We start from the raw sequence: 21,604 nt of genomic DNA on the forward strand, positions 1-21,604 counted from the left end.
CATATGAATGAGATTATTCTGCATCTCGTTCTATGTCTTTCTCACAAACTCTCTGAGTTGATTGAGAATGAAGGAGGTTCTTGAGTCTAGGAATTTAGGACTTCTAGTCTTAGAGGCATCTGAGACCCAGAGAGGCAGAGAAAATGAATCAAATATCCAAAACCACAAAAGGGATAGAGCCAGGATTGGCACTTAACAGTTTTGTAACTCTAGGGCTAGAACTTAGAGTCACTTTTCAACTGCCTCAAGAGACTAGTGAAAAATGTCGGCTTGCCATGATCCATTTAGCTTCCCCTCTCCACCCCACCATTTTTTTTTCAAACTCAGCACAATCAGCATGCACTGACCTATTGATATTTCTTACTAGAAATAGGAACTTGGCAGTATAGGTTCACCCAGATATCTGGGAATGCTGTTAACTGTGATTTATATGGGAGAAACACTGAGATTTCCAAGATGCCCCTAGTTATACCGTGTATTTCTATTTTCTGATAATGTGGGAATTATGTTACAGCCTTGTGCCTCCCTATGTACTTCCACAGCCTTAGCCCTATTTTTTTTGTGTTTGTCTTGTTTAGGGTCACACCCAGCGGTGCCACTGTGTGTGGCCCCCAAACCTAACTAAATAAGGGAGGAACAGAAATCTAGGTGATGTGACTTTTTTTGTTCTGACCTACATATATAAGGAAAATTGTGACCTAATCAACTGAATTACACGTGAATGACCAAAGAACAGTCAGATTTGTGGAAGGCTAATGATCATTCTAGAATCTACATTAAGGGAAACAATGGGTCAAAAGAGCCCAAGAAATTCACATTCCCTGGAAGAAGAGGCGGAGTTCTGGGTCATATTAGCTTTTAGATTTTCAGGCTGAACAGTCCATAGAGAGAGAGAGCCATTTGTGAGTCCAAAGAGCCATTTGTGAGGCCTCCTGATGCTTCCTGGAAACGTTGCCACTCAAAATTTCTTACTTTACTCTTACTCTTTACTCTTACTCTTTGTCTACCAGAGAGCCCTCTGGTCTTTTGAGGACATGAGTTTATTCACTTAGAGAAAATATCTTATGCAGCTCTAACCAGCTCCAGATGTCAAATCAGAGATGTCTCCCAGCCAGAATAAGTAAATAATAATAACACAAGCATGTATAGACGACTAACTGGATTCCAGACACCCATATACATTTTAGCCTATTTGATTCCTACAGCTGGTGTCAAGAGTTAGTCTGATTTACCGGTGAAGAAACTGATTCACAGTATGATGGCCAGGATGATGGTCCTGAGATTTATCACACTCTGAGATTCCATGCTCTTCTCTGCTGTTGTTGATAAATATTCTTATTCTACATTATTTGTCTAAGACTCTGAATATTGACAATATTTATTTGAGTACTAGTCTGAGCCACTCAATATTAATCAATAAACTAAAGTTTCTTTATTATCTAAGTGGTAAGAATTCACTTACAGAATACTTAAATGTCCTGTCAGGGTCTGAAGGCTTTGACTATAAACCACATGATTAGCCACTAAATCACTGTATCACTGTCATCCTGTTGTTCATCAATTTACTCAGGCGGGCACCAGTAACGTCTCTATTACACTCAGCACTGAGATTTTACCAGCCTCTTTTACTTGTCTTTCCCAAAGATTGGAGGCTCTTTCAGGGTCAGGGGAATGAGACCTATTGTTACTGTTTTTGGCATATTGAATATTGACATATTTTTGGCATATTGACATCTAACAGCCTAGTTCTTTCTCTTGGAGAACCTGACAAGCTACCGAGAGTCTATTGCCCGCATAGGAGAGCCTGGCAAGCTCTGCGTGGCGTATTCTATCCCAAATACAGTAAAAGATACACATAACTCTCAGAGAGCCCGGCAAGCTACCGAGAGTATCCCGCCCACATGGCAGAGTATGGCAAGCTCCCCATGGCATATTCAATATGCCAAATTAGCCAATAAATAGTTTCACTATTTTCCATTGCTTTCCTTCATTTCCTATTAACTCAGAATATACTTAACATCCCTCCCCATCTCAGAAATCAGGGTGGGAGTGGAGAGGAAAAAGAACAACATAGCCACAAATCCTGCTTGGGTGGCATTCCCCAAAGGGAGAGAGACAGGTACAGAAATTACATCTACACACAGAAGTTACTACAGGCTCATGTTACTTAAGGATGAAACACATCCTAGGAAAGATATCCTTGGGCTAGTTCCTCTTCGTGCAAGGCTCATGTTTACCCAAACCTCAGCGGTATGGCCTCCTCCATATCTAGGCTGTATATAAAGATCGTCATTGCATATGTTCTCCCGTCCCTTACAAGACACTAAACAGTACACAGCAATCGTTTTACAGCTGTGATGGGTGCTAAAAAGCCATTAAGGAGGGCACTGTGAGAGTAAATGCCAAATTGTATTGATCTAGAGTGGTGGCTAGAGAAGACCTCCATCAGAAAGGGCCTTTCAACAGAGACCTCAAAAGCTAGTGCATGTTGGTCAAGCACAGAGAGAGGAAAGCTTGTCAAGCAGAGGAAACCGGCTGTACAAAGTCCCTGGGATGTCAAAAGCTCTAGTGCAGGGGCACTCAGGTGGAGGAGGAGTGTGGGAACTTTGTGTGTGTGAAACCCTATCATTAACAGTCCTGTAAATCACAGTGCTTCAAAGAAGAAAGAAAGTCCTGTGCAGTTTGTCCTCCTGGAGAACATGAATGCAGAGGAGATAGGATCCTGTGCATTCAGGGGGAGTCCTGTGAGGCAGAGCCTGCAACATTCTGCTAAGGATGGTGACACTCCAGCCTTCCCAGGCACTAGGAGGATACCAAAAAGCCTTAAAAAAAAAAAAAGGAAAATGATACAATCACTGGGGAGAATTGGCTCGATCAACATACTCATCTCCCTCCTTGAATTATCTTTATTGAAAAATGCTTACAAATTGGAAAGAGTCTTCAGCACTGCATTGAATCACCAGGTTCCTTCTCTGCTAAGTAACAAAAATAGTTTCCAAGTGCAAAGGGCTCTATCACTTCCCATGGAAATGCAACCAGCAACATGCAGTTCTTCTCAAGACTTATGTGGCTGAAGAGAGCTGCAGAGAAGCAACCGAAATATCTTGGGGAGGTGTAACTATCTGACCCTCTCCCAGGCCTGATACAACAGTGAACTGCAGACCATCAGGTCCTTGTAGAATGAGCTAATATTCTTAGGATGGCATTTCTGTATTGCTGTGTGTTTTGGCAGCTGGAATCACCTTAGCCCCCCACCAGTGAATTGCAGAACCCCCAACAAGACCACGCTCACTCTAGATGCCAACCATAGTTTCAGGGATCCCCAGAGCACTTGCACTTTTAACCAACTGGCTCTGAATTCAGGGTTTCCTCAGCTTGAATCACCTATCAAAATAATCCATAGGACTAACTTGGGAAGAGTGTTCGCTTTATGAGTAGATTTATTTTAGAAGGTGCCAACCAGGGCCAACGAAATGAAGAGACCCCTGGGCTGAGATCTGAGAGTGTCCTTAACACAGAGCTCCGGTGTCCATTTCCTCTAGAATTAGGACCTAGAGTCCGTTATCCTCCTAACCAGCAAGGTCCATGAAGCTACAATGTCCTGAGACCCTGCTAGTTTTCAACCACAGCTCTCGCTGACTGAACTAACGACCTCCTTGATCGAACTTAGTTTTCAGCTCCTGATATCAGGAGGTAGACTGAGATCACATGGTTCAAACTTTCGAACTTTTTATCAGGTTGGCCTTTCTGGCATAAACAGGCCCCGTTATAAATCAGGTCATTAGCAGGACCCGCAGTAAATAACAAAACTAGGGCAGGGGGTAGCTTTAAAGGCTGCAGCATGAACTTTGTATGCATACGACACAGGTTTGACCCAGTATAGTATGGTCCTTCAAGCAGCAAACCCCAGCACCGCTCTGGGTACAGCCTCAAATTAAAACAAACAAAAACCAAAGCTATTCCTATGATTTGAAACATTTCAAAGGCTTAGAACTGTTTTTTGTGGGAGATTATTTGGTTTTTTTCCGGGGGGGATTGGGTGACACACCCAGATGTGCTCAGGGCTTTCTCCTGGCTCTGTACTCTGGAGTCAGTCCTGGTAGGGCTCCGGAGACCAGGGACTGAATCTGGGTCAGCTTCCTGCAAAGCAAGCATCCTGCCTGCTGTACTATTGCTCTGGTCCTGGTTTAGAACAATTTTTCCTGAAGTGGTTTAACTCCCTCCCCCCGACAGGACCTCTCCCCCTCCACACACATACTAACTCTTGCCCACAATGATAGTGCCTCAGGTGCAATTAGAGGGGTTCTCTGTTCCCTTAGAGAGGGTAGATTTCCAGGAGACACAAAGTGACTGAGCAAATTATTGGGGAGCCTCTAGAACAGAAGCTACTTCCTTCAGGATATCATCCCGCTTTTCCTGTTGAACACTGCAGAGAAAATAATGAAAGTCTAAAGTCAGGCTCTGCCTGATGACATTGTGAAGAAAGAGACCTTATCCCAAAGAAATTCTAGGACCTAGCTAACTGGAACCAGCAAGAACCAGAAGAATGGGACTGAATTCTGAAAGTTTTGGATAGAATATAGTGAGGTGGGCCAGAGAGCTAGCATCTGCCTTGTATATGGTCAAGCCTAGTTTAGTCCCAAGCACCATATGGTCCCCTGAACACCACCAAAAGTGACCTTGAGCACAGTGCTGAGAATAATCTCTGAGCATTGATGACTCTGAAACCGGACAAAAATTAAATTACAATCAAATATAATATGAGAGAATTTGTCAACTTGGAATTACCCCTCAGGATGCGAGATTTAGCATTCACATAAGAACCCCAGGTTATGAGGCTAGAGCGATTGTACAGCAGGTAGGGCACCTGCCTTGCATGGGACCAATCCACCACACCCTATTTGGTCCCCTGATCCTTATAGAAGTGATTCCTGCCCACAAAGCCAGAAGTAAGTCCTAAGCATACCACCAGGTATGCCCCCCAAACCAAGCCAAAATAGCATGAGCACATTTAGGCTATCACCTAAAAGCTTAGGAACTGCATTGGTCCACAGTATTCCAAATTAGGCAGAAATGCCAGAGATGCTGTGCTTAGCAATGCGACAGGGCATTAAATGGCTCTAAAACAGTGGATGTGCTGGAGTGAAAATGCCTTTAGACCGTTGGAAAACCCAGAAAGTTTGGAGGATACATCACTTACTAAATCAATAAGGAATTTTCTTGTGAGACAGGCATGAATGTCACTGAGAAATTCAGTGGTGGGTTTCTGAAGAGTCCGGGGCCAATTTCAGAAATGTGCGGAGAACAGCGAAACCAGTAGGACCCAGTTACCTAGAGGTGAGGCAGCAGCACTGAAACATCAGAAACCCAGTGGATGTGGCAAGGTAGGAGTGGAAGCTGAGGGTCACTGAGACATCTGACCCGAGGTTCCAGAGATGGGGAAGAGAACAAGGAAGGCACCTGGAGCAACCTCAACAAGCAGCCCCTACAGTGCATCCTCCATCTGAATCATCCAAGTCGATAATCTAAGAATGGGATGATATGGAGGTTGAGAGTTGCCATCCCAAGGAAAAGTCATGAGCCCTCGTGCAATTTCTGATCTTGAGCTTCTGTTTGGATGCAAGAGATACTGATAAAGGCAGAATCTCTGTCATGCGACATCAAAGAAAGTAGACACAGTAATGATTCCTAAAGTCCTATCCCAAGTGATCTTAGCATTTACTTAGCATTTACTTAGCCACACACTAGGGAAAAGAGAGGAGCTAAATACTTCAAGGACAATTGGATACAGTGTCTGAACTGGAACTGGTAATGAGAAACTCAAAGTATCAGAAAGGGCTTCCTTTCAGAGGCCAAGCAGAAAAAGTCTGGAGTGGAGGTCTGGCCCAGGCTCCATCACTGCAGCTGTAATAGTTCTCAGTTCTCCCACTCCTCTGTCATGTCCCTAAACCACAAAATGACACTATCCTTGGTAGACTGTGTAATTAATACCCACACAGAATTCTTGGCCTGTGAGGTCTTTTAGCTCTTATAGAGGGAAATGCCAAGTTAAATCTTGTGAAACATCCTCCAATGTCAGCTAAGATACTAAATCAAGGACACCCTGGGGTATTTCCGCTGTGTCTTCAACAGGTCAAGGGTTTAGAAGTTCTCCCTCTCAGTCTTAGGGGGAAGTGCTGTATAAACACTTTTAGCTATTAGAAGATTAAGGCTGTGAGGTCGGTCATCACTCTGACATCTGCAGAAATGGCCAAAGGTCACAGTCAAAGATTTGATGCCTGGAGCAGAAGCCAGTGGAGGCAGAAATGGGTCCAAATCCTCACAGAATCATTTTGATGCATTGTTAATGAAATTGTTAAGGGCTGAGTGTGGATTCTGGAGTGAGAAGATTTTTTTTTTAATTTTAATGAAACACCGGAAGATAGAATTACAGACTTACACACATTCGTGATTACATTTCAGTCATACAGTGGTTGAGTATGCATGCCTGCATGCCTCCACCAGTGCCCATTCTTCACCACCAATGTTCCCAGTACCCTCCACCCTCACCCATTCCCCCCCCCATGCCTCTGTGGCAGCACTTTCCCCTTTACTCTGGAGTGAGAAGATCTTATGGGTCTCATCTTTCAGACTCTATTTTTGTGGTTTTCACTTCCAGGAATCCCACCAAGTTTCTATAATAAAAAGCTAAGAAAGATCCTCTTGTAGCTCCAGCAAAGGCAAGGGTAGAGGAACCGGTTATGAAATATGTCCAGAACATTATCCAATAATTTTATAATTAAAGGTAATCTAATAGGGTTGGAGCAATAGTACAATAGGTAAGTCACTTGCCTTGCACATGGCCAACCAGGGTTCAATTTCCAGCACTGCATATGGGTCCCTGAGATACACAAGGAGTGATCCCTGAGCACAGACTGAGGAGTAAACCCTGAGTACCACCAGGTGTGGCCTCAAAACAAACAAAACAAAAAAAATGTATGTATACATACACATATACATTATACACACATATATCAATGCTGCCATATTAAAAGAGATTTGACTAGACCTTTGTCCTACCTGAAGAGAGGTGTTTCTCCTGTACCAAATCCATTCCAGCCTCCTTGCCTTTCCTAAGAAAATTAAAAAAAAATTTTTTTAAGTTAACAAACACTTGTGAAGGTCACAGTTCAGGTACACAGGTCCATTAAACGACTGAGCTTTCATTGTAAGATTATAAAACACTTTCCTTCCTCATTCTTTACCACTCGCCAAGAATGCTACTGGATAAGAAGAAGTATTGCAAGGGGGAAAAAATGTAATATGTGGAGCCTAAATGGTGAAGTCTCTAGGAAGCCCAGTGTCAACAGGGAGACCAGCAAGGATACCAGAGGGATCAGAAATCTCTAGTGTGGGGCTGGAGCAATAGAACAGCGGGTAGTGTGTTTGCCTTGCATTGGCCAACCCGGGTTCAAGCCCCTGCATCCCAGATGGTTTCCAAAGCATTGTCAGGAGTAATTCCTGAGTGCAGAGCTAGGAGTAAACTCTTAGCATCACCAGGTGTGATCAAGAAAGCAAAAGCCAAATAAATAAATAAATAAATAAAAGGAAACCTCTAGTGCATGATTACACTAAGATGAAGTACCTAGAATGGTCATCTTCACAGAGACAGAAAGTATAAAGCTGTTCTCCAGGGCATGGTGTGGGGAGAGGGTGGGAATTTACTGCGTAATGGGCACAGAGCTTTGGTCGGAAAAAAAGAAAACATTTTGGAAATAGATGTTGGTGATGGCTAAAAACAAAATAAATGTACTTAATATAACTAAAATGTCAACTCTGAAATGGCTAAATTTTATTATCTATAAGTATATATGCACAAAACTACTATACAAAAACAAGACAGCAAAGGACCTGCCCTCAATGGAGCGCACAGTCTACAAAGGCTAACAGATGGGTACAAACAACAAACGTGAGTCAAATGTTCAGCAAGTTGTATTTTGACCAGGAGAAGGAGGGAGGGTGCTATGAAGTGTTCTATACATGGTCAGAAAAGGTTTAAGGTGGTGATATTGAATAAAACCTGAAAATGACTACTATTTTATATTCTAGAAACAACATTTCTAAAAAGAATATTCTAAACATGAAAGAGTAGCATATCTATCCTACTCATATTTTGCTCTGGTGATTATTTAATGTATTGTCTTACCCTAAAGATAAAGATAGGAATGACCCAGTGATTCCACATCGCTACCTGGGGAAGTTCAATCTTAACAGTCAATTCCTACCACCACAATTTTCAACCTTCCCATATTTTCAAAGCTGTCCCAAGTAAAACTGAGTCTCTTCATTTATTTATTGAGCACTGTTTCACATTTCTATTAAAAATTACCATCCAGGTCAGAGAAATCTCAATGGGCTGACCCTGGGCACCCTGAAGCACCCAAGCCAGGAGAGGCCCTGGGCAGCACGAGGCCGGGGGAAAGGGTGGAAGAGATGGAGGAAGAGGAGAGATGACCTTTGTAAATGAGTTAAGCCCAGTGTCATCACTAAATGTTTCTGTGTGATTCAGAGTTACAGTGACTCAATGTTATCACTCTAAACTTAGATTCCCAGTCTTCTGAGCACAGCCTTCTCTCCAGATTCACAATGCCCTCCACACGTAGAAACACAAGGCTCGCCAGTCTCTAGTCACAGTGCAACTCTAGCTCAAGGTAACTAGGGTTCTGATAGATGGTACACAGAAGGCCAAGTGCCTACTGACACCTCCTCCCCAGTTTATTAGTGTTTTTGATGACTAAAGGGAGGCGCCTAAGCGCTAATGCCTGCAGGAGAGCAGAGGTCACTGGAAGAAAAGACACTCCTTAAACCTGGGACTAGAGACTATCCTCTGTTAAAGCTCTGGATTCCAATTCTGGATAAAACTGGCCAAGCAATAAAGTGCCATCTAAACAGGACCTCAGAGTATCAATGAAAAGGCTATTTTAGACACTGCCAACAGATTAGGTCTGACACGCTGAAATAACTGGGAGCCCGTGGCTCAGGGAAGAAACCAACAACCCTTTCTATGTAAAGAGCTAGCTAGTAGTCAATATTTTAAGCTTTTATGCCAGGTTTCCTTTTTAACTATTCAGTCCTACCAGTGCAGTGTAAAGTTGCCAGATAATATATTTTAAATGTTATGGCTGTATTCCAGTTGAAGTTTACTTTTAAAAAACTTTGTTTATAGCCTGTCAATCCACATTGCCGGGCATCATGTTAAATGTATACTGGCTCAAAAACATTACCAGGAGTTTCACTTTGTTTTGGCTGATGGTTACCTCTCTTTACTACCTTGTAGTAGACGGATACTGGAAAATAAGAAAGGAAAAACCTCCTTAAATTAGCTGTTTATTTGAATTATGTTTTTTATAAAGAAACAGTAACCATTTATTTATTTATTTATTTATTTTTTAAGCTGCAGCTTAACTTTTATTATTTTTTTAAATTTCTAATTAGTGAATCACCATGAGGGTACAGTTACAGATTTATACATTTTTGTGCTCATGTTTCCCCCATACAAAGTTCGAGAACCCATCCCTTCACCAGTGCCCATTCTCCACTACCAGTAAACCCAGCGTCCCTCCCACCCTCCCCAGTCCCGTCTCCCCCCACCCAAACTGCCACTAAGGCAGGGTATTCCCTTTCGTTCTCTCTCTCTGATTAGGTGTTGTGGTTTGCAATAAAGGTGTTGAGCGGCCATTTGTGTTCAGTCTCTAGTCTACATTCGGCATGCGTCACCCCTCCCCCACATGACCTCCAACCACATTTTACTTGGTGTTCCCTTCTCTGAGTTGCCCAGAATGAGAGACCAGCCTCCAAGTCATAGAGTCAAACTCCTGGTACTTATTTCTACTATTCTTGGGTGTTAGACTCCTAGTCTATTATTTTATATTCCACAGATGAGTGCAATCTTTCTATGTCTGTCTCTCTCTTTTGAAACAGTAACCATTTAAATAAAAAAGAAATGACTGCAAATTCTGGATAAAAGCAGAAAAGCTACATACAGAACAGTTTTTATCAAGCGGGCTATGTGAATTTTAATCTACCTGGAAACTAATATGAGTAAGATTTATCTTCATCAAAAGTATTTCATAATAATGGAAAGCTGAGAACTGCCTATATGCTACATCTGGAAGACCAGTTTAATAAATGTTACATGCATGCAATGCAACCATTTAAGAGAATAGTAAATATTTATTGATTTAAAAAGTACTTTTGCTGTGTAAATTTTTGAAACATGTTACAAAACTGAACGGATAGTAAGATAACATTTGTGGAAATAAATGTACATATACATAAGCAAGCAAACATGAAAACCACCTGGAAAAATACAGTTTGTTCATTACTGTATCTCCAGTGCATTACACATAGTAGGTATTCAATAAATATTGTTCATGAATGAATTCTTGGAGAATAAAGCTGTTTTTAATGTTCTACTTTTGTGCATATGTATACACATCCTTGAGCAATTTTGTATTTTAGGCTAATGGCCTAATTTCATAGAAGTGGAATTATTTTATTAAAATTTTTGTTTTTAAAGGCTATGGAATATATATGGATAGCTTGATCACCAAATGATGATCACCAAATGATTAAAACTTAAGTACTACCTTAAAAAAATTATTTCTAAATCTGTCAGATTCAGTTTTTAAGAATAGAGTTTCAGTAACATTTATTCGTCTTATTTAATAAAACCTTGGAGGAAACAGGCTGCAAATGACAGTGCTCAGGACGTACTCCTGGCTCTATGCTCAAGAGTCACCTCTGGTGGTGCATGAGGGACCACGTGTGCTGCTGGGGATCAGTCCAGTATTAGCTGTGTGCAAGGCAAATTCCTTAACCCTTGTACTGTTTCTCCAGCCCTCGGTTATCTTTTGGTGGAGGGAAAGGGCCTACACCCAGTGGTGCTCAGAGATCACTCCTGGTGGACTTGGGGGACCATGTGGGATGCCAGGGATTGAATCTGGGTCTGCTGTATGTAAGACACATGCTGCCCTACCTGCTGTACTATTGCTCTGCCTCCCTTCTATGTCATTTATTTTTATGCTTTAATCAATGGTCCAAAGATTAACAACATTAAGAGTTTATGCCCTTTATTCACCCAGGTAATTAGTTGTCTTCTGGGTTGTTGAATCAGTATGTCAGACAACATTCGCCACAGTAATGTCTATCAAAGTGGCTGGTCCTAAAAACTCCAGCACCACAGTCATCTGCATCCCTGCAAAAGCGGCTGCAGTTCCCATCTTCATCCACCTTGGAGTATCTCAGGACAGCCAGTTTAACCTAATGCTTCTTATGCTTCTTACTGTTCTGATACTTCTTATTCTTGAGAGTGGTGTAAGACTACTTCTTCCTCTTCGACACATGAGAAAAGGTTCAACATAACTAATCATCAGGGAGATGCAGATCAAAACAACAATGAGATATCATCTCACACCACAGAGACTGGCCCACAGCCCAGAAAACAAAAGCAACTGTTGTTGGCGTGGATGTGGGGAGAAAGGGACTCTCCTTCACTGCTGGTTGGAATGCCGACTGGTTCAGCCCTTTTGGAAAACAATATGGACGATTCTCAAAAAGTTAGAAATTGAACTCCCATTTGACCTAGCAATACCACTCTTGGGAATATATCCCGGAGAGGCAAAAAGGCATAGTAGAGATGAATCTGCATTTCCATGTTCATTGCCGCACTGTTTACAATAGCCACAATATGGAAAAAACCAGAGTGCCCAAAAACAGATGATTGGCTAAAGAAACTCTGGTATATCTACACAATGGAATACTACGTAGCTGTCAGAAAACATGAAGTCATGAAATTTGCATATAAGTGGATCAGCATGGAAAGTATCATGTTGAGTGAAATGAGTCAGAAAGAAAGAGACAGACATAGAAAGATTGCACTCATATGTGGAATATAAAGTAGCTGAGAGGTACAAGCTTACAATGTTGCGATTTCTGGCAGATATTTCTCTGGACTTAGTTACTAAAATACTAAAATACAGATATCCAAAACCGTGCGGCTGCTAGTGTGGCCTCTCGACCTCATATCTCTTCATTCTCAGCAATGGAAAACAAATTATCAAATGCTTTCTTTTTGGCAGGTCGACTTTAGGGGGGAGAAACTCCAAATCAATAATAGTGAATTTTTTGTTGAAATATTGAATGTAATCAAAGTAAAGTGAAAGTAAAGTGAAATTTACGAGTTACACATGCGGGGTGGGGTCTGGGGAGGTACGGGGAGAGAGGGAGGTATACTGTGATTCTTGGTGGTGGAATATGTGCACTGGTGAAGGGATGGGTGTTCGAGCATTGTATAACTGAGACTTAAACCTGAAAGCTTTGTAACTTTCCACATGGTGATTCAATAAAAGAATAAAATAAAAAAAAAACCTCAATAATAAAAAAAAGGAATACTTCTTCCTCTTCTTCGCACCACCCCAAAGTCTTAAAGCAAGCTGAAGAGTGAACTTCTTTGGGATATTGTAGTCAGACAAAGTATGTCCACCTTCAGGTTGTTTACCAGCATAGATCAGTCTTGACTGGGAGGAATTCCTTCCTTGCCCCATATCCAAGTGATAATCTTCCCCCCGTAAGGGTTTTCACAAAAATCTGCATCTTGATTGTGGGTCACCATAGATGGTGAATCAGAAAGGAAGCCTCTATGATACTCTTTTTTTTTTTTTTTTCTTTTTGGGTCACACCTGGAGATGCACAGGGGTTACTCCTGGTTCTGCACTCAGGAATTACTCCTGGCAGTGCTCAGGGGACCATATGGGATGCTGGGAATTGAACCTGGGTCGGCCGTGTGCAAGGCAAATGCCCTACCCGCTGTGCTATTGCTCCAGCCCCTACGTTATTGATTCTTAACCCTACCTTGCAAAGAACCATTACGAATGCTTGGTTTCTTCTTTCTTTTTTTTTGATTAATGTTTGTATTTTTAAAGACATTTAAAGAAATGCCCATTTTACTTGTCTTATTGAGCCCAGGTCTTCCCTGTGTGGGAAAGAAGGAAGCATTTTTGTTTTCCTCAGCGTGCTTGAATCTCACATACACTTGAGTTCAAATGATTTTGCCTCTCTGGTGTCTCCTGTAGAAACATTTGCCTTAGTAAACTGGAGTATTTCTTTACACACACTCTAATTCTTGGTTTTTCTATGTCTGTTGGCTAGCTTTGCGTACTGACAACAGTGAAGCTGATAAAGTTTTTTGGAATGAAGGTGTTTGGAGTCTTGTGGGGGGATAGAGCCTGCGAGACTGGGAGAGTGGGACCAAAAGAATTAAAGTCCAGTAGTGCTAAATTATACCACATAACCTTTGTGGCATGTTGAATACGCCACGGGTAGCTTGCCAGGCTTTGGTGTGTGGGCAGGATACTCTCAGTAGCTTGCAGGGCTCTCTGAGAGGGACAGAGGAATCAAACCTGGGTTAGCTGCGTGCAAGGCAAATGCCTTACCCACTGTGCTATGCCAAAAACAGTAACAACAAATCTAACAATGGAGACGTTACCGGTGCCCGCTCAAGCAAATCAATGAGCAGTGGGATGACAGTGATACAGTGATATATGCACATTTTTTTGTTTTATTTTTAGGACACACCTGGCAACGTTCAGGGGCTACTCTCAGCACTGTGCAAAAGGGTCATTCCTGGTGGTGCTCAGGATAGACCATGTAACCATGTGGCAGGTGGATTTGAACCCAGGCCTGCTATTTTTTTTTTAAGGGGGGAAATGTGGAAGTGGGAGAGATACAGCAGGTAAGGCACTTGTCTTGTACATGTTCAACCTACGTTCAATCCCCAGCACCGTATATAGTTTCCCAAGTCCAAGGAGTGATTCCTGAGTTCAGGGTCAGGAGTAAGCCCTGAACACAGCTAAGTATGGCCCTCAAACCAACCAACAAACAAAAAATGGAAAGAAAAAAATGTACAGGGGCTGGAAAGATGGTACAGTGGGTAAGGCACTTACCTTTCAGGTGGCCAACCCAGATATGAGCCCCAAATATGGTGCCCTGAACCCCCATCAGGAGTAATGCCTGAACAGAGTTAGGAGGAAGCCCTGAGTAATGGGTGGCCCTATCCCCCCCCAAGTCTACCTTCTGAACTACTTAAAAGATGGAAGTTATCTATCTAGGGGTCCCAAAAGATAGCTTCATACCTTAAAGTTCTCAGAAACTTTGGAGACTGTGAGTTCATATCTGATTACCCCTCTTACGCTGAGATCAATTAATTCTGCTGCTTGTAACCCCTGCAAGAAGGGCTCAGAAGATGTGTCAGTGGCTTAAAACATTAGCCAGCAATAAAGGTTATAAATTCAAACACTGTGCCAAGTAAGGGCATGACTTTTACCACACCCTGCCCCATAGTCTGGAGATCCGGACACACCTGTGAGATCTATCTAAAGATGGACCCACCTCATACTTAACATTTATTTCAGAAAACTGCCTTCTAAAACTTTAGACAATTCCTTAAGAATGGACGATTCATCGAGTTCAATAGGATCTTCGATTGCAACTGCTGTTGCAATCAGCAACAGGTGTTATCTTTGTCAGAGCAGATTAATGTGAACTCGGGTATGTGATATGTGGCCCATGACTAGGGAAATCAACTCTTTTTTATTCCCTATCAAAAGTGAGATTCAGAAACAATTCACATCCCTTTGGAATGTACAATGCCCACTGCCCAGAGCTATGCTAACTCTGCTGTCCTTTATCATAACATAATCCAAAGAGACGTGGACCAGCTGGATGTCCTGCAGGATATCACAGGGTTCAGTAAATCAATGACATCATGCTAGATGAACCAAATGAACAAGACAAGTGTAGAAAATTTTGATAATAAATAGACAAGAGTCTGAAAGACATGCTAATGAATTGTCTTAGCAGAGGTCAGGAGAGTAGGAAGAAAGGCGAAGAATACGAGATTTTTGACCAAATGGTGAATGATGGGATTCTTTATTAAGATGGGAGGATTGTGGTGAGTGGGTTTTGTGACTGGGAAGAATAGAAAATTCTATTTTATTTTTTATTAGTTTTTGGTGTCACATCTGGCAATGCTCAGGGATCACTCCTGGATCTACACTCAGATATTACTCCTGGCAGTGCTCAGGGGGACTATATGGGATGTCGGGGATTGAACCTAGGCTGAGTGCATGCAAGGCAAGCACCTTATCTGCTATACTATTTCTCCAACCCCAGTAAATTCTATTTTTGTCATTCTAAACTTGAGATGTTATCTTTTTATATATCCAAATGAGAGCTATCAAAATGTAAATGAAGATGTGACTAGAACTTCATTTGAGAGACATTTGGGCATAGAGATGTTATTTAAAAGCAAGGAACTGAGTGAGATCTCTTCATCCATATAGAGAAGTAGAGGAAGAACTAGACTCTGATGCTCTAATGTTCTTTCATTTGACAGTTAAAACAACCAAATAAAATCAACCACCATCCCCAGCACAAATGATAGAAGATCCAACTATCACTGGAGGCCAGAGCAGTAGTATAGTGGGTTAGGTGTTTGCCTTGCATATAGCTGGCCTGGGTTCAAACCCCAGCATCCCATACAGTTCCCTGAGCCTGCCAGAAGTGATCTGAGAGTGCAAAGCCAGGAGTAAGGCTGAACACAGCAGGGTGTGACCCCAAAACCAAAAGATAAAATTAAAAATTAAAAGCAACAACAAAAAGAACCAGCCATCAAAACCAAGTGCCTTGAAATCAAGAAAAGTAAGTGGATCTAGAAGAAAACATGAAAGGTTTCTAACAAGTCCTAGATCGCAGGTATCATTTTTGACTACATGAGCTTTGTCTCCTGATATTTCACCTGGATCTGTCACATTATATGGCAATAGATACTTTGCAAATGGAATTGAGTTTACAGACTTTAAGACAGGGAGATTATTTTGGATTATACTAGCAGGCCCCATGTGATCTCAGAGATCTTAAAAATGAAAGTGATAGCACTCACTTTGGCAGCACAGAGACTAAAAATGGAAGCAATAACACAAACCAGATTGACGTAATGGAAGAGGAGTTGGAAGAGATTAAAATGAGACAGGGACCTACCCTGTTCTTGCTGACTTGAAAATGGAGGAAGGAGAGGAGGGGTCACAAGCAAAGGAATGAGTGTGTCCTCTAGAAACCAGAAATGACCCTTAGAAAGGAAACATCTACAACCACAAGAAAATTGTTTGCTGCCAATAATCGGAATAAGCTAAGGGAACCGATTCTTCCCTGAACAGTATCTTCCCAGATACTGCAAGAAGAAATAGAGTCCTACTGACAATTTCACTTGCCCCTGTCAAATATCTGTCATCTAGGTCGGTAAAAGAATGGATTCTCATTGCTTTAAGGTTTTAAGTGCGCAGTAATTTGGTACAGAAGTAACAGAAAAGTTATACAAGGGCTGGAGCACTATTATAGCGGTTAGGGCACACACTTTCTATGTGGCCTACCTGGGTTCTATCACCCTGTAAGGTTCCCTGAGCACTGCCAGAAGTGATCCCTGAGCACAAATCCAGGTATAGCCTGAGTATAGCCAGGTGTGGCCAAAACTCTGAAAGAAAAAAAACACTCAGACGGAAGTCATGGGAATCATAGAAGGCTGCTGGATTTGGGATGCTAACAGTCTTGGTGATCCTGACAGAAACTGTCTCAGAAAAACAGCCAGGATGGAAACCCAAGGACGGGGGCTGAGTGACCCAACAGACATGGGGATGGTACCTTCCAGAGGAGCAAAGACATGACACAAAGTGACAGATAAAGCTATAAACCCTGGGGGTCCAACAAAATTGTACAGCCAGCAGGGCATGTGCCTTGCACATAGTTGACCAAGGTTCAATTTCTGTCACCCTGTATGGTCCCCTGAGCCTACCAAAAATGATTCCTGAGCACAGAACCAAGAATAAGCTTTGAGCACCACCATGTGTGGTTCCCAAACAAAGCAAAACAAAAGCTACAAGCCCTGATACACTGTGCGTCCTCCAGTGAAAGGGTTCAAGCTGGTGAGAGTTGTCCTGGGCTCTCCTCATGCAAAGTCATGTTTGTTCATATGGAACAGTCAGGCCTCCTCTGGATGGCCACACAGCTCAGCTGCTGATATTGAAGGGATCTGAAGCAAGGGTACAACTGGAGCAAATGGATGCTTCTGACTTGGGTATTCACACTTTCTCTCGCCTTCCTTATAGCGTCTCTGGCCTGGTTAGGACAATGCTGGTGCGAGTGCAGGGTTCTAAAGGTAGGGACTACCAGCACTCACATTTTCTAGTTCTAATAGACACCTTATGAAGTGGGCGGACCTTGTCCTGAGGAAAGCTTTGGTGGATCCCTGTATACTTTAGAACTCGTGGCAAGAATCTCTACTCTCTGGGCTTAAATGGAGGTTCTGCCTAGATTCCAGTAATCTGTCAAGCCCCCATTATAATAACTGAAGGTTGCTGTGTTTCTAGCTCGCACAGCACTGAATTACATACGAGGTAAGAAGAATAAACAGCCAAAAAGCAAAAATAAAGGAAACAGCACAGCCCACTCTCTGGTGAGACGGGTGATAACAATGGCCACGTTCTACTCAAGCCTCAAACCTCAGCACAGTGACTACTGTTCGTTAGGTATGTGGGGCAAGTTTTTCTGTTTTACCCTCAATTTTTCACACTTTCAGGTAGATCTTCCTCTTGGGGCAATACTAGGGAGGAAAGTTTCAGTGCTACTACCAACCCTGAGATAGCCTGTCCTTCAAAGTCTGTGCCTCTCATTTGGGTGGAGGTCATGAGTCACGTGTGATCCAGCCTGACATTCTTGCTTTCTTGCAGGAAGGTAAACAGGTGAGGTCCATTCTCTGCTCTTGTTCCTCAAGAGAGAGCACCCACACTGCCCCCCTTCCCTATTCCCTCACCCAAAGGAGGAGCTCTGCAGCTTTCTCACTGTCCCGCTTCCAGGAGGAAGGGAAGGAAGATTATTCCACTACCAGTCTCATGTTCTGGCTACAGTTCCATTAGCTCTCCCAAAGCCAGTTTCTTACAAGGTATTTTACCAAAGACTGATTCATTGAATGCCCCAGTCTCCAAAACCCAAATCATTAGAGCTTTGATGTAGGACTTTTCTAGCTCTCTATTTTGGGGGGAGTTGTGAGGGGTGGGGAGCCTTACTCGGTGATTCTAGGAGTGATTAGGGATACACACAGTGGTGTCAGGACCAAACCCGGACATGAGCTCTAGGTCTTCTTTTAATGTGATTGTCTCATAATCTTTATCTTCTGTGTTATTTCTGGATCTGGCTTTTTTTCCTCTTTTTTTGATTGAGTTTTCTCATCATTCTTTGACTTCTCGGCATGCCTGGTAAATTTTTAGTGTAATGCAAATACTTTGAATTTTGTTTTATTCAACACTGAATACTCTTGGTTCCCTTAAATGTTTGTAAGCTTTGTTCTAAGACATAGCTTAGTTACTGAAAGGAATTTGATCCTTCCAAAACTTGCCTTTATGCTTTGTTAGTTGCGTCCAGAATAGTCTTTGCCTAGGGCTAGATGTGGGGCTTTTTCTGTCCGAACCTCTCAGATGTTTTTCCTTCACCTCATTAGTTTTCTCAGACACATCATTAAGGGCTAACTCTTTGTCCACTCCCCCACCCCTAATTCACACAGTGAAACCTTAACACCCACTGGGATGCGATTTGGAGATGAGGCCTTTGAGAGGTAATGGGGTTAGTTGAAGTCTTGGGGGTGCATCCTCATGATGGAATTGTGCAGAATTATAAATTGTGTCCTTATAAAAAGAGGAGAAAGAGCAGAGCAGGTTGGTATCAAGTTAAGACAGTCGCATACAACGTTATATTTTTGGCTTATTTGATTCTGCTGCTGGGAGTCTCCAGGTCACTGGCCAGTGGGCCACCTCACTTCTTTGTGCTCTCCATTGCCTGGAAACTGTTTCATGTATATATTTTTTTAAGTTTTTAGGCCAACAATACTCAGGGCATAGCCCTGGTTCTGCACTCAGGAATCATTTTTGTCAGTGCTCCAGAGATCGGATGGGATGCCGGAGATCAAACCAGGATCAGCTGCATGCAAGGAAAATGCCATACTATCACTCCGACTTCTGTTTTATGTAGCTTTTTTTTCTAGTAATTTTGGCCAAAATATTTATTTCCACAAAGCATATTTTGAATAGGGAGGAATCTATATCTAAGCTCTGTTGCTTTGTCATGACCAAGTGAAATCCTAAAGTATGTCTGTAGGAGAACATAGGGTTTGTCCTTTCAGTCTTGCTGCAGGGAACTTAGGTTTATTGGGTTGCACCCATCACAGTGCTCCCAAGACACTCCCATTCCTTTGTTTATCTGTAAACTCTTCTCTGCACCCTCCTTCCCAACCAGTTAGCCACCTTTTCCCCTAATCAGATTCTATTATCTTGTAAGATCAGATCCTTCTAAGGACTCTGAACTTTATTGTAAGTTAGTGTCCTTTGCATAGTTTACCTCAGAGCAATGTCCTTTCTGTATGGACACAGGAAGACAGTTAATATTATGTTTTGTAGCTTGGGAGTTGGTTGACTCCAATAATATTTACTCCTGGGCATCTGCTTTCTCAACTCAGTTGCCCTTAGTTCCTAGCATCCCAAAAGCAGGGTCCCGACGAGGGACGGAATGGACCCAGGGCAAGCTGTGAGCTACCCTGGCATCAAAATGGGCCAGGCCAAAGTGCCACAATACTCAACTAAAAGTTAAGAGCATGGTCATAGACAAATGTTGTCATGATCCAAAAGTAACCACGAGACTAGGACCCTGCTGTGGTTAGGAAGATTAACTTGGCCTGAGGACTGTTGTCTGGATTGTATAGTGAGATGTCTTCAGGAAGAACCAAACTTTAAGCTTATATCTCTTACTGTGCTCATACAGAATGACATTGGTAGAAATATTAGAAGTAGATTTGCTTACAATTATTTAAGTGGATTACTAGTGAGGAAAGAAGAAAGTGACACACCCTTGTTTGAATCTCTTTCTTGAGCAGATCTCCTAGTAATCTTCTTAGATGAGATTTTGTCCTTGAGGAGTGGTTTTACCTCTTTGTTGATGTGTTAATGTTCTGACCCACGTTTGTGATACCACCCTATGTGATTGCTATATAAACTAAGACTGTAGGAGAAGGGGAACACACAGAAGCAGGGGAGACACAGAAGCAGAGCACAAGGCGAGAGGGGCTCGGGAGAGAGAGAAGCAGAAGGGTGAAGAGACAGAAGCAGAAGGGGAATGGAGATTGGAATAAACTGCAATTGATACGACCAGGCTGGCACTCATTCCTTCCTTTGCCTGTCCATCTCCATCAGCCTCCTTGGGGGGTGGGGGGCGGGAAGCAGTGTGAGACTACTGAACATGGGCGGTGGGAGAAATAGAGCCCTGCTGCCCCCCTCTCCTTTTGTGAACACACAATGTCAAGTCAGATCTATGCTCAGATTGAATCTGCTCCAAGACCTGGTAGAGAAACTTACATTTCTCTTTAGATGTCATTTTCCTGATTTGGTTTCCTTCTTCTACATGAATTGCAAAACCAGTTTACTAGAACACCTTTAAAATTTTGTTAGAAAAGAGGTAGAATCAGATTAGTGGCACTGTGATACAGAGAACCTACCTAAAGTGATGGGGGTGGGGGAACAGAACCTAGAGTCACACAGGCAAACCACGTAAGTGGTTGACTGCAGTTTCCCAGCCGCCTTAGACCTGCAGACCAGCATCTGTTTTGCATACCAGGCCACAGAGTGGACCTTCTAATCAAGACAATACAACAGTGGCTTTGAATCAAACAAAATGAATGAAACTCAGAGCCTAGGGAGATGGTACAGGGGTGAGGGCATGTACTAGGGTGGCCCTAGGGATCCCTGGTATTGTAGAGCCCTAGCAGCACCCCAGGACAGAGCAGTATTTCATGCTCAGGCCTCAGCTCTGAATTGCAGTACAGGGTGGTTGCTTACTGCTCAGATTCACTAAGAGGGCTGTATTAAGGGGTCTGAGCAATAATACAGTAGGGAGAGTTTTGCTCTGTATGCAGTCAACCTGGGAGTAATCTGTGGCACCACAAATGGTCCCTTGAGTCTGTCAGAAGTGATAGAGCCAGGAGTAAGCCCTGAGCACTGCAGGGTTTGGCCCCAAAACCAGAAAAGAAGAGGACTATATCACCTTCTGCAATTTATGATCTAATTTTGCTCTGAAGTCTGACAAATGAGCTAAATCAGCATAAAAAAGTGGGAAAATTAATTACACATACATTATCAATTAAAAATTTTATTGATTGAGAGTCTGTGATTTACAATATTGTTAATGATGGTTGAGGCATTACTGATTTGCAAGATGTGAAATTACTTTTTATGGAGAAAGAACTGTTTAAATGTTTGCAGATTAAAAAGCCAGGTTTCGCATTAAATAAATATACCACAATTCCTTTTTATTATTCCAACAGTTATCTTGCTTTTGAGGGGGTGATAGAGGGAGTTGGATAAATTTATTTTAAAATCCACATGGAAATATATATTGCCTGAGTAGCAAAGAAAACTATGAAGAAGATAAATAATGAGTGACTTGCCTTTGATGGAAAACCATTGTAGTAAAA

Source organism: Sorex araneus, chromosome 5 (assembly GCF_027595985.1).
Source record: "Sorex araneus isolate mSorAra2 chromosome 5, mSorAra2.pri, whole genome shotgun sequence".
In the NCBI taxonomy this organism is placed as follows: Eukaryota; Metazoa; Chordata; class Mammalia; order Eulipotyphla; family Soricidae; genus Sorex; species Sorex araneus.